The sequence below is a fragment of the Triticum urartu genome, chromosome 2, assembly GCF_003073215.2.
Source record: "Triticum urartu cultivar G1812 chromosome 2, Tu2.1, whole genome shotgun sequence".
Taxonomy (NCBI): Eukaryota; Viridiplantae; Streptophyta; class Magnoliopsida; order Poales; family Poaceae; genus Triticum; species Triticum urartu.
Genome location: NC_053023.1, coordinates 726,933,167 through 726,947,394, shown reverse-complemented (window position 1 = coordinate 726,947,394; position 14,228 = coordinate 726,933,167). Strand labels below are relative to the sequence as shown.

Sequence of the window (14,228 nt, the reverse complement as noted above, 5' to 3'; positions counted from 1 at the left end):
TGAGAGTTGACAAACATAGTTTTGGTCATTGTTGCAATTAATAAGAAGTAATAAAGAAAGAGAGGTCTTCACATAAATATATACTATCTTGGACATCTTTTATGATTGTGAGCACTCATTAAAATATGACATGCTAAAGAGTTGACGTTGGACAAGGAAGACAACGTAATGGGTTATGTTTTCTTACATCTGAGATAAATTATATTTTTATGGATCACCCAACATGATTGAGCTTGCATTTCCCTCTCATGCTAGCCAATTCTTTGCACCAAGTAGAGATACTACTTGTGCTTCCAAATATCCCTAAACCCAGTTTTGCCATGAGAGTCCACCATATCTACCTATGGATTGAGTAAGATCCTTCAAGTAAGTTGTCATCGGTGCAAGCAATAAAAATTGCTCTCTAAATTTGTATGACTTATTACGCCAAGCTATTTAGGTGAGACTATAGAATACTCAAGCTTTATACGATCTTGTGATATGGAAGAAATAAAAGCGACGGACTGCATAATAAATGTCCATATCACAAGTGGCAATATAAAGTGACGTTCTTTCGCATTAAGATTTTGTGCATCCAACCATTAAAGCGCATGACAACCTCTGCTTCCCTCTGCGAAGGGCCTATCTTTTACTTTTATCTCCTACCTTACATAAGAGTCATGGTGATCTGCACCTTTCCTTTTTACATTTTATCTGTTGGCAAGCACAATATGTTGGAAAGATCCTGGTATATATGGTTAACTGGATGTGAGTTTTCATGAACTATTATTGTTGACATTACCCTTAAGGTAAAACGTTGGGAGGCAAAACTATACGCCCCTATCTTTCTCTGTGTCCAATTAAAACTCCATACCCATAAGTATTGCGTGAGTGTTAGCAATTGTGAAAGACTATATGATAGTTGAGTATGTGGACTTGCTGAAAAGCTCTTATATTGACTCTTTCCTATGTTATGATAAATTGCAATTGTTCCAATGACTGAGATTATAGTTTGTTAGTTGTCAATGAAGTTTATGATTCATACTTGAAATTGTGATTGAATTGTCACTCTAGCATAAGAGATCATATGACAAGAATTATATAAGTTGTTGTTCTAAGAATGATCATGATGCCCTCATGTCCGTATTTTATTTTTATCGACACCTCTATCTCTAAACATGTGGACATATTTTTCGATTTCGGCTTTCGCTTGAGGGCAAGAGAGGTCTAAGCTTGGGGGAGTTGATACGTCAATTTTGCATCATGCTTTTATATAAATATTTATTGCATTATGGGTTGTTATTACATATTATGTCACAATACTTATGCCTATTCTCTCTTATTTTACAAGGTTTGCATAAATATGGAGAATGCCGGCAGCTGGGATTCTGGGCTGGAAAAGGAGCAAATATTAGAGACCTATTCTGCACAGCTCCAAAAGTCCTGAAACTTCACGGAAGTCATTTTCAGAATATATAAAAAATACTGAGCGCAAGAAGTTCACCAGGAGGGCCACACCCTGCGCACGAGGGTGGGGGGCGCGCCCCCCTACCTCATGGCCCCCCTGGTGGCCCTCCGATGTCCATCTTCTGCTATATGGAGTCTTTCGATGAGAAAAAATAAGAAGCCATCTTTCCGGACGAGACTCCGCCGCCACGAGGCGGAACCAATCTAGGGCTCCGGCGGAGCTGTTCTGCCGGGGAAACTTCCCTCCGAGAGGGGGAAATCATCGCCATCGTCATCACCAACGCTCCTCTCATCGGGAGAGGGCAATCTTCATCAACATCTTCACCAGCACTATCTCCTCTCAAAACCCTAGTTCATCTCTTGTATCCAATTCTTGTCTCCAAGTCCGGGATTGGTACATGTGGGTTGTTAGTAGTGTTAATTGCTCCTTGTAGTTGATACTAGTTGGTTTATTTGGTGGAATATCATATGTTCAGATCCTATATGCACATTAATACCTCTCTGATTATGAGCATGAATATGCTTTGTGAGTAGTTACGTTTGTTCCTGAGGACATGGGAGAAGTCTTGCTATTAGTAGTCATGTGAATTTGGTATTCGTTCGATATTTTGATGAGATGTATATTGTCTCTCCTCTAGTGGTGTTATGTGAACGTCGACTACATGACACTTCACCATTATTTGGGCCTAGAGGAAGACATTGGAAAGTAATAAGTAGATGATGGGTTGCTAGAGTGACAGAAGCTTAAACCCTAGTTTAGGCGTTGCTTCGTAAGGGGCTGATTTGGATCCATATGTTTCATGCTATGGTTAGGTTTACCTTAATACTTTTGTTGTAGTTGCGGATGCTAACAATAGAGGTTAATCATAAGTGGGATGCTTGTTCAAGTAAGAATAGCACCCAAGCACCAGTCCACCCACATACCAAATTATCAAAGTACCGAACGCGAATCATATGAACGTGATGAAAACTAGCTTGACGATATTCCCATGTGTCCTCGGGAGCGCTTTTCTCTATATAAGAGTTTGTCCAGGCTTGTCCTTTGCTACAAAAAGGAGTGGGCCACCTTGCTGCACTTTATTTACTTTTGTTACTTGTTACTTGTTACAAATTATCCTATCACAAAACTATCTGTTACCTATTATTTCAGTGCTTGCAGAGAATACCTTGCTGAAAACCGCTTATGATTTCCTTCTGCTCCTTGTTGGGTTCGACACTCTTACTTATCGAAAGGACTACGATAGATTCCCTATACTTGTGGGTCATCACCGCCCGCCGAGGTGCACCGTCGCCGGAAACCGCCGCCCAAGCTGGGGAACCGCGAGGAGGAGAGGAAGAGGGCCGCCACCGCCGGCTTCACGGCGCCGCGCGGGCAACGGCCGGCCACGCCAGCCGGCGGCAGCGGCGGGAGGAGGGGTGGGAGGTGGGGGCTAGGCGGCGAGGGGAGGGAGGGCCGCCCCGGTCGCCCCGCTGGGGGGGGGGGGGGGGGGGGGGGGGGGGGGGGGGGGGGGGGGGGGGGGGGGGGGGGGGGGGGGGCCCCCCCGGGCCCCCCGGGGGGGGGGGGGGGGGCGCGGGGAGTACGGGGAGTGTTCTGCTCTCTGATTGTCACGATTATTGGCATTTCTGTTTTAGTGTATTAATTACGTAGCTTCCCCCCTCACTTGAATCCGAGTTTGTGCATCTTATTAATTGGATTATCCACTATGTTAGGTCACCTTTGGACTCTACTAGTTTTACAAGTCATGGATATCAGATGAGAAAAGGTTGTTAGCTGCAACAGTTTTACTTCTCATCCTGGTGATTATAAGATGCTTCCAGAAAGTCTTGGATCTTAAAAGCAGTAGCTTTAATGCTCTAAGAAAGGTCAGCTCCAAGACCAGCGTCATTCGGGGCAACAATGTGACAGAAGAAGCACGGCTTGACAACCTTATAAAAAATAAGGCAAGAGAAGTCGTGAACCGTGGTGGACCGTGGAGATCAATGGACCTCCCAAGCCTACCTTACCAGCTATTTTTGGACTCCCCATTTCTAGATTCTGATCGTGTTGAAATCCTGAACAAGTTCTGGTCGCTTGACCCCAAATCAGCTTATCGAGCAGTTGAAGGCACGCTGTCTGCTATGACCAGTTTTCTCTACACCAAAGATTAGAGCACACCCTACCTTGGTTTCAGTAATTCATCAGCATCGGTCATCTTCCGTCGGTCCACACAACTACTAGCTTATGCAACCTTAATCACAGCCATCTGCCTTGTACACCCCAGAGATTACAGGAAAAAATTACACGTTGGAGATAACTGGATTATTTATCCAAAAGAAGATATTTGGATTACATATGTGATGTTGTATGGCACTGTTCTGCTGGAGTTCGTTCACTTCTGTGTACAAATACGCTTTCCGGAAAAAGTTCTCTGGAAGAATATTCCAGCATAGTATTACCGGATTATTAGCCCATACAAACGGCACTCCAGGTTGAGGAGGATCGCGGGATGGTTACAATGCAAGGACTTCCTCGACGATTGTTGGCACATGAAGCCTAGCGATTGGCGTAAGGAGATTGCAGAATTGGTTCGTCTACATGTTGAAACAGGGTGGAAGGATGACGTAGTGGGTACTAAATCTTACAGGAGGTTTAATGATGCCACGGGTGAGTGGACGCTCGCGAAAAATGGATATTTCCGACTGGTGGGTTGGAGCATACAGAGGCCATTTGACGAGAGCATTATTCTCTGGCACCTGGCCACAGATTTATTATTCGTTCAGCATAAGGCCGTTTCTCCTGATGACCGTGATCGTGCCCGTCGGTGCAAAGAAATATCCAACTACATGATGCATCTGCTGTTCGAAAACCCTGAGATGCTGATGCCACAACGGCCTACGACGAGCTCGAGGAAATCCTCAAGGGTGAAGAGACACCGCGGGACAAGATGAGATTTACGCAGAATGTAGTTGAGAAGTGCAAGGCGGGTTCGATCCCCAACTCTTTTGTTCGTGATGCTTGGCTGCTTGTTGTAAGCTTTCAGGGTCATGTTGGTGATAAGACCACGATGTGGGAGGTGATCGAAAGCGTGTGGGTGGAGATGCTCTGCTATTCTGCCAGTCGATGCCGCGGGTACTTGCACGCGGAGGCTCTGGGAAACGGTGTGGAGTACCTCTCCTATGTCTGAGTCCTGTTGGCATACGCCGGGATGGAGACATTTTCAGAAAAGCTTCAGAGGAGGGACGATGTGTCATTTGACAGTGATAAGCCTTACCGTTTAGCACGGAAGGTAAGACGCACTCGCTCCTTTTGATTCCCAATACTTAAGGCAGCAGGTTTAACTGATTGAGCTCGGTCGAGGATACTATGTATGCATCTCTTTAATTGTTTGGCTTGTCTGCCAGCATGTCTGTAGGGTAATTTGTTGGCACTCCTTCTGTCTTTCTCACTGTTGGACGCATGACATGTACTGAAATGTATGCCTCATTCGTTGTGCCGACTGCAGAACCATGTAAGACAGGTGAAATGCATGTCATCTGTTCATTAGCCTGTCACATGTTTCCAGATTTTACTGTCTGGACTAAGCTAAGATTTCTTGTTTCAAATCACCCCCAAGGAGTATGTTGTATTCAAAGTCCTAACCATTCGGGCCGACATTGTCTTTCTCCCAGCACTTTCAGAAACGGAAATCATTTGCGATGAGCCTTACCGTTTAGCACAGAAGATAAGACGCACTCGCTCCTTTTGACTCCCAGACTGAAGGCAGCGAGCTTTTTACTCTCTTAGCTCGGTCGAGGATATTATGTATACATCCCTTTAATTGTTTGTCTTGTCTGCCAGCATGTCTGTTGGATAATTTGTTGGCGCTCCTTCTGTCTTTCTCACTGCTCGATGCAAGAGATGTACAATAAAATATTAAAAAAAATCTTAGCTGAGTGCAGACAGTAAAACCTGTTATACATGTACAGGCTGAGTGCAGACAGTAAAACCTGGACACATGTACAGGCTAATGAAACGATGACATACATTTCCCTTGTCTTACATGGTTCTGCAGTTGGCACAACAAATGGGGCATACATTTGATACTTCCTCCGTTCCTAAATATAAATCTTTTTAGAGATTCTAATATGAACTACATACAAAGTAAAATAAGTGAATCCACACTCTAAAATATGTCTATATATATTTATATATATAGTCTATATTAAAATCTTTAAAATGACTTATATTTAGGAACAACGGAGTACTAGATTTACCTGGCGGTCAAACCCAGCCATTTACTTCTAGATTCTCTGATTGGAAAAATCTACAGGTCAATAAACAATCCAGTTTTCCCCAAGTACACCAGCGACTAAAATCGAACCCCCAAACACAAACCATTTTTTCTTTCACTAAACGCACACCACAAATCAGTTTTTGTATCAAAGATTATTCATAACCACAACCAAGCTACTTTTTTTTATGGTGCTACGGCGGGCTTACGTCGACCTGAACCATTTTCATTATATAAAAGAGTAAGATACAAGACATCAGGTACAACAGATATCAACCAACACACACAAGAAGGCACAAGGAAGAACAGAAGAAGAACCAAAAAGAGCTACGATGAGCATCCAACACCAAGAACTTAGCACCCGACACTACTAGCTGGACCGATAAGAGCGGAAGCAAGCTTTGTTGAATCAATCGAAAGGAGATCCGTCATTGAGAAGACGCAGAGAAGAAGTTGCCGGCTGCTCTGCAATCACTCTACACCTTTAAAAGAGCTAGGAAGTCGCAACCACCGTCGAAGGGCATCCCACTGCCTAGCCACGTCGCGGCAAAGTGAGCCATCGACCGTGTCACAAGGCAATATTCCGCCGAGACAGTGTCAAAGGGCAATATTCCGCCGAGACAGACCCTATGCCGTGATAAAGTTTGGGCCCAAAAAGGTTCGCGCGTGGACTCGTCCGTTTGGGTCGGCGCATTGGACTGGCGTTTTCGTCCGTTTTGATCTAAACGAACATGCACAGACAATCTGGGTTGACGCGTTGGAATTGCTCTAGTGAAAGAATGAGAGAGGAGAGCGTGTAGCACAAGATGCAGCCTTCATGTGTGCGACACCGCGGCGAGGATAAGAAGAGGAACATAGCGAAATCATTAATTAAGGAGCATTCTTTGCAAACATCACTTCCGCCCTCCCAGGTTGCGACAAGTGGCATGCTGCATGTGCATGCGCCACTTATTGCAGCCGGAGAGTTTTCCCTTTTTCCATAGACTCATTTATTCAAAACGTTTTATCTCTGAAACCATGCGTCCAAATCACTAACCGTTTCATCATTGGATTTCTTGTGTTGAGATTTTCAAAACTAAATCTTATGTTAATAAGTTTTGATGAACTTTGTTTTTTTAAGATGAAAAAACCCAATTGGGAGCATGTTTTTTCTTTCTTTCTGAAAGCCGTTTCTTAGAGGCACGGCCGTGCCTCTCACAGAAGAAAAACCGTGCCACTCGTAGAAAAAAAAGAGAAAACATGTTTTTTCCGTTTCCCAAAGGCACGATCGTGTCTGTCGCGGAAGTAAAACCGTCTCTCTCATGGAAGAAAAAAAAAGAAAACACTTTTTTTTTCATTTCCTAGAGGCACGACCTTGCCTCTCGTGGAAGAAAAATCGTGCCTCTCACGGAAGAAAAGAAAAAAGAAGAGAAAACGAGCTTTTGTTCGTTTTCGGGAGGCACGGCCGTGCCTATCGTGGAAGCAAAACCGTGCCTTTCACAAAAGGAAAAAAAAAGAGAAATCGCGTTTTTTTTCATTTTCGAGAGGCACGGCCGCGGAAACAAAATCGTGCCTCTCGCGGAAGCAAAAAAACAAACGTGTTTTTCTTTGTTTTGTTTCTGAAAGGCACGGCCGTGCCTCTCACGAAAGCAAAATCCGTGCCTCTCGTGTAAGCAAAACCGTGCCTCTCGGAAAAGTAAAAAAAAGAGCGCATTTTTTGACGTAATTTTTTTTGTCAAAAAGCTAAGAAAGACCTGTGGAAAACCGAAAAAGCATCTAAAAAGTCAGAAACATATGCAGAAAAGAAAAAAAATCAGACAGAGTACCCAGAGCACGATACATTTTTTTTTGAGACAACCCAGAGCATAATACATGATGATGATGGTTGAGAGCACGCCAAATCCTAAATGACCCTTGAGAGGCCCTTGAAAGAGCGCTCTTCAATTAGTTGCTGTCGGAACACAAGCATGACGATGGGCCAAACATGTATGCCAGTAGATGTATCCTGGGCCGTAAATGAATGACTAGAGCCTGGCAGATTTCAGATCCAAAGCATTCCAATGGCCCAGATTCCTGCGTGCCTGATGCTCGGCCTCATGCATCCAGGGAGAGCGGAGTGCGCGGCACGTGGGGTGCCCACGCCGCCGGCTTGTCCCAGTCCCGTCTCGTTTCCCGTACCACTCCCCTCTCACTCTCTCTCCGCCGCTTTCCAATGCCGGCGATGCTGCAGTAAATCCTCCGGCGAAGGCGGCCGCGGCCCTGCTCGGTCGATCCCTCCCACCCCATGTCCAAGGTTTGAGCAGCTGGTGGCTGCTCCACCTTCCCGGCGTCTCACCGGCAGGCGGTCGTGCCAACATTTCGTTCGAACCATCATGCTCGATTCGCCTCCTCCCGCGACGCCAGGTATGGCTGGTACCTTGCCCCCACCGAACCACGCTGCGTCAGTTTCCTCTCCGGCGGTCGGCGCCGTCCTCCACCACCCACCTGGGTTCGCGCGGGGAATTGGGGGAGGTGATGATTACAGTTCTGCTGTTATGTACGTACTCGTGTGGTGCTAATACGTACAGTACTGGACTAGAGCTAAGATTTTTTTTAGAAGAGGTAGATTCGAGAAACGTGGCTCATACTCTCATATTGCGCCGTAGTTCCTGACTCCTGCAGGACTGCACCTGATTCAATGCAGGAAGGCAAATTATTTCCTTCAGTTACTTACCGAGTTACAGTTCTCGCTTGATTTTTGTATGCCTAAAGAGTGGCACCATCTGTTCTGTAGTGTGTGTATTAGTGATATCTTTATCGATTCTCGACTCATATCTCCTTTGTTCCAACAGCATGTGTTGAGAGGAGGTTGGTAGGAGAAAATGCAAGTCTGCAAAATATGGTACGAGCCTGGTTATTGTATTTGAAGGTCCTGCCACTGCACATGGATTATTGTTCAACTAACTACCTTTATCACTGAAATTAAAATGCAGCACAGAGAGGGACAGGAGGCTGGGATAAGGAAGCGGCTCCGAGAAGTCAATTTTTTGCCATCTTGGTACTCACAATCATGGGTATCTATGGTGCTCTTGATGGGCTCCCAGCCTCAGGCTCCACGCTTCCCTTAGTGTTGAATGGATATTGCAAAACTAACAGGTTGATGGATCTTGGGGCGTCAACGAATTTGGCTTATCAGACAAAAAGACTATTCTCCTGTCCACATCAGGGGCGGAGCCAGAAAATTTGGCCAATGGGTTCACTTGTTAGCTCATTGTGAGGACTGGGTAAAGTCATTGTAACAAATAGAGATATGCTACTCACTCTGAGCCATATTAATTTTGAGAGTACCTAACCATATTAATTGACGCTGGTTTAGTACTCATTGAAGAGTGCAAGACGTACCAGTTTGATGAAATTATAAAGTCACTTGTTTAAATTTTATAAATAGAGTCACGAATATAGCTCCCTAGCTTTAGGACCAACTTCTCAACTTCCAGAAAAGATTAAAAAAAACACATTAGTTTGACAAGTTTCAAGTAAACTACCATGAAGTGAAAGCTGCATGTAAATTTACTCACATTTCAGAGTGCACCCTTCGGATCTTTCATCATCTGAAAAAAATAGTTTATCTATGCATAAAAGGCTTTGGGAGATCATATAAATTAATTCCTCAGAATAGAAGGTTTGGGGGATTAATCAACAGAATTTAACACACCTACATCTGGTGGGTAGGCTTGAAGTCCTTATACATCATTATCTGAATCCGATGATGATCAATTTCTATTTGATAAATATTCGCACCATAGCCTAGGTCAATCAAAGTTCAGATGAAATATAGTTAGAAAACTAGGGCAAAGGTTAATTTCGTGCTAGGATAAGACCTGCACAAGAAGGACGATGTGGTCTCATTACCTTCAGTTTGGATTTCAATTGCCGGTCGCTGCTGACGGCTGACCTGGTGTTCTCAGCTAGTCGGCTTGCCGCTGGCCGTCGGCGATCCGGCGCCGCCATGCGCGAACATAGAGACGAGAGACCAAGAGACGATGTAAATCGGGGAAACGTACTGCGGAAACGAGAGGCGCGTGTCGTGGGTTGCGTACATATTTTTTTTTTGAGACAAACGTGGGTTGCGTACATGATGACATGGAATTGATAGTTAGCCCATCCAGCCTGCTTCGTGGATGGTATGGTATCACATTTACTTACGGGCTTTTTTTAGCTGTACTTACAGGTTTTTTTTCCTATATAAGAAAAACAAGGTGTGAGCTTCTGGTTGGGCTACTGTTATATAAAACATTAATGGGCCAAAAGGCTTCTCGTTCGCATGTTCCAGTTTCGATGGGTTCAACCGTACATTCGTATTGGGTTCATACAAGCGATCGCATCTATACATGTACGTGACGTGAAAAACTCGTTGGGTTCAGTGAACCCAACGGCTACACGCTGGCTCCGCCCCTGGTCCACATTGACATGTGTTGTTGCACTTAAAGAAATGGATTTTTTGCCAGGAGCACATAAGGAGAGGTATAGAAAAATATTCGTTTATTTATTAATGCAGTTTTGCTGCCTTTATTTCAAGGGCTGAAATTCCTTAGTGCGCTGAAAATTATACTATGTAAGACTAAATTTTATTGGAAGAAATTTCTCCATTGTTACGGATGAGTAGATTGCGGCTCCTCTAAGCCTTAATATAATTTCCCCCAGTATGCTAAGCCTTGGCGATGGGATGGGATTCTTCACCTCAGGGGAGATGGAGTGAAAAGGTTTGTTGTCAATGGAAAATATTGCTATGAAATTATATTTCCTCCCTGATTGTGTATTAGGGACAATTACTTTGTAAAGTTAGTGTCTAATATGTATGGGAATGGAGATGTACTTTACGTTGACATTTTCCTTATGATTTTTTAATGCCGGCCAGAATTTTTATGTTAGTCATGTTATCTCTTTTGTTTACCAATAGAATCAGGATGAGAATTTGAGTAACCCTTGTGAGTGACATATCGAAAATCCTCATATTTGACTTAATTAGACAGGCTGGGGAGGAATCTTGTGGTAGAGAAGCATATATGGCATATGTTACCAAAGGGTTAGGAAACCTGCTCGTTTGGAATGCAGTTATGAAGTTCTACAGAAAGAACAGATCGTTTTTTAACTCTCCTTCCAAGACTGCTGCTGTGTTAGTCCACCACTCTGATGATAAAGCCTTCAAGTACCTAGATTTGCTTGCCAGTAAAGTTGTTAGTTCAGGTGGGTCTCTCATACTTTGGAAATAACAATTCTAAATACCATCGCAAAAAAAAACTGCTTCTAAATACTTAATACCAGTAGACGTTTTGTAGTACCAACAGTGTAACTACTAAATATATGCTACCCGCTTTCGGTGGTGGATTTGTTTGAAAATTTTTCTAGTGATATAAAGGGCATCGTAGACATGACATACAGGTTATGTCCGTGAGTAGAAAAATGACATCTGTTTTTAGTAGCTTGTAAACTTTACCGTGTCCTGTTTGTAGCTTCTGGTTACATAGAGACGAGGGAAATCATGCTGGATATTGCGACATGCGCAGTGGCATTTTGTCAGTTACGGATGAATGGATATGATGAATCGTCAGGCACTTAGGCAGGAATTCCCTGTCAATGTTTGATTGATCTTGATTTAACAGTTGAACTAACGATTTCTATTCTTAGCACAGATGCACTGTCTCATGTTGCTGAACACTCCAGTTTCCATAATTCACTTCTAGGATATTTAAGTGATACAAAATCCACATTGGAGTTATTCAAGGCTTCAAAAGAAAGTACATCAGAAAATGAATCAATCCCAGATAGCATTGGCTACTCGGCAGCATATTGACGAAAACGCTGTGCTCTGATGATTTGCAAAGTTTCTCAATCCATGGAGAGGTACGTGCATGAAATTCAATATTCCTACTTCACTTAGCAGTTAATTTGAAGTTCAATTCTGTACTTTCAAACTTTCAGATAGATTATGCTACGTATTAAGTTTCCTTTCTATGCCTCCTTAGAACGTCTAGATCACAAGCAGAACACTGAGTTTTTCTATGCTACCGGTTCTCACAAGCTGAAGACAGAATACATGTAAGATTCTGACTTCTTAAAAAAGAATGGTCCGCCAAATCATATTGTTTAAATGTCAATGCTAAATTGTCAAATATTTTGCTAAATCAGGCCATGCCTTGTCAACCAGGAACTTTTGTCTTTGGCTGTTGGAGATTTCACCTTTTCTCAATCTATTTACCAGGATGAACTACGTCATCTTGATAGGTAATCTGGCTGTTATGTTCACTTGTCACATAAACTTCATTTATTGAAGAGTTCTATTTTTTGTTGTTGCTACAGCTTGTTGGGTGAAAGAGAACAGGTTGGACCAGGATGAACATTGGGATCTAGCAATCAGGCTGGCTAGCAGTGCTGCCGCCACCAAGGTGATCATCAGCTAGGCGGTCTGGACAATGTGCGAGGAGTGGCTGCACTCTGTAGTCTGTAGGCAGTTCTCCTAAGGTAAGGCTGGCTGTATGAACCTGAGCTCCTCTCCTCCTCCTCTCTGAGATCTAATCTACACAATCTCCATCTTTTTGACCGGCCTTCTCGTCTCCTCCGGCCTCCATGATGGGGTAAGGTGAGGGGAACCTTGGATCTAGGGGCGTAGCTAGGCCCCAAGCTACAAGGGCCATGGCCTGGGCTCTGGCAGCTTGATGCTTGGTTTAATGTAGAAACAGTAACACTATTTGCAGGTGTTCATTACTGTAGCAACAAGGTTGGCCTGGCGCATGGCTATAACCTGGCTATCTCTTTTATCGTATCTGTCATTAACGGTTAATAGATAGTATCATAGTAACACGTATACTTCTGCAGACATAGGAAAAAGGAAGGGCATGTCTAGGGTATATCTAGATGTGTCCTAATTATTGCACATCTAAATGATTTAATCAAACTAGAAGCAAAAAAGAAAAAAGACAAAATAAAATGCCCACGCGAATCTTCGTGTAAAATCAATGACATTTTTATTTTTATTTTTTTAGAAATGGAGGAGGACCCCCGGCCTCTGTATCTGGACGATGCATGTAACCACTTTATTAATTATTCATACAAGACCTTACAAAGGCATACAATAGTAAGACTGAAGTCATCGTCTAGGCAACAAAAGTGTCGCTACTCCTATTCAATTGATGAAGGGATGCTGATAGTCTGGGCCTAATACCAAACAGACCACGCAGCCAAACCTAACATCTAAGACCTGAGGTCCCAACCAGGACGCCTGGCGGGTATGGGCACCCACCACTCCGGCGTGCTCCTCAACCAGGACGCCTGCCAGGTATGAGGCCGCCGCAGCCACCTGCCACCAATCCATCTTCAGAACTATACTGCTGCATGAACGTTGCCCGGTCTAGTTGTCGCCGACGCCACCACGACGCCAGACAGCGACGACCTCCTGCGCGAGTCCATCATCGCACATCAGACGCCTAATCTCCAGAGCGCCATGCCATCGAGATCCGACACCATCAATGTGTGTGATGAAGCACCGCTCCTCCTCTTGTCACCTCCAGCCATTACTTGCTCCAAAACGATGCCCCCATGAGGGAAAGCGTTACTAAGAACGTCATCATCGTCCGATCCGGGAGACCTAGATCTAGAGTTTCCCCCGGAGCATCCCGAGCCTGATGACGCCAACTGCAACAACGATGCCTCGACAAGGAGACGACATCAAAGACGCCGCCATCGTTCGCCATGACCATAGTCGGCGCGATTTTCATCGGCAGTTGCGCCACCGGGCGTACGACACCGGCCTCGCTGGTTCCTTCGACCGTAGCAAACTCCAAAACGATGCCCTGAAGAGGGGCTACGGCGCAAGAGCACCGCCATCGCTCGATCCCATGAAGATCTAGGGTTTCCCCCGGAGTTGCCCGGGTTGTCAAGGACCAGACAAAGATGCTGACGTGTCGCACTCGCCATCGCGCCGACCGTGACCTGGAGACCAAGCTCACGCCTAAGCCCAGATCCGGCCGCGCCGCCGCCGATCTGGTCACGCCGCCGTCGTCCCTGGCGACCGTGGCGCCCCAGATCTTGAAGCCGCCTGCCACGGGGAATGGGATCGCCGGAGCGCCGCCAGCCCCCGTCGTGACGTCCGGCCGCACGCCGCGCTCCAACCCGGGGGCGCCGGCCTGCGCCAGCTCCTCACGAGCAGGAGGGCACCTAGTCCCCGCCGCCGCCGGCGATGGCAAGGCTTTGCCTGGCCGCGCCCTTGGGCGGCGGCGAGGGAGGAGGAGGACGAGAGGGGGAGTCGGGGGCGACGGGATCTGGGAGCCTCCCCCAGCCGCCGCACGGGGGCGACTAGGGAGGGACGGGACTCCCTACTTATCATGGCGTATCTAGATGTGCTTTAGCAAAATGGTAGAAAAAAAAAAGGCTGTTGGCTCTATGGTATCCATCAGACTGGTAACATTGGTAACGAGCTGGTGGGGTTGGGTTCTCACAGGCACAAGAGAGTTACGACTTTGAAGTCTAATGGCCGGATACTAATGGCGATTAACAATAAAAAGCTCCCTACTTACC

General features: G+C 45.2%; 1 long non-coding RNA gene and 1 pseudogene across 1 annotated transcript; both read left to right on the top strand.

The window, feature by feature from the left end:
* Positions 1-7,815: 7,815 nt before the first annotated feature.
* On the top strand, positions 7,816-9,737 carry LOC125534413. Its single transcript, XR_007294478.1, has 3 exons — positions 7,816-8,078; positions 8,507-8,556; positions 8,648-9,737. It is a non-coding gene; the product is annotated as an uncharacterized LOC125534413 (long non-coding RNA).
* Positions 9,738-10,518: 781 nt separating this feature from the next.
* On the top strand, positions 10,519-11,943 carry LOC125538270 (annotated as a pseudogene).
* Positions 11,944-14,228: the final 2,285 nt, after the last annotated feature.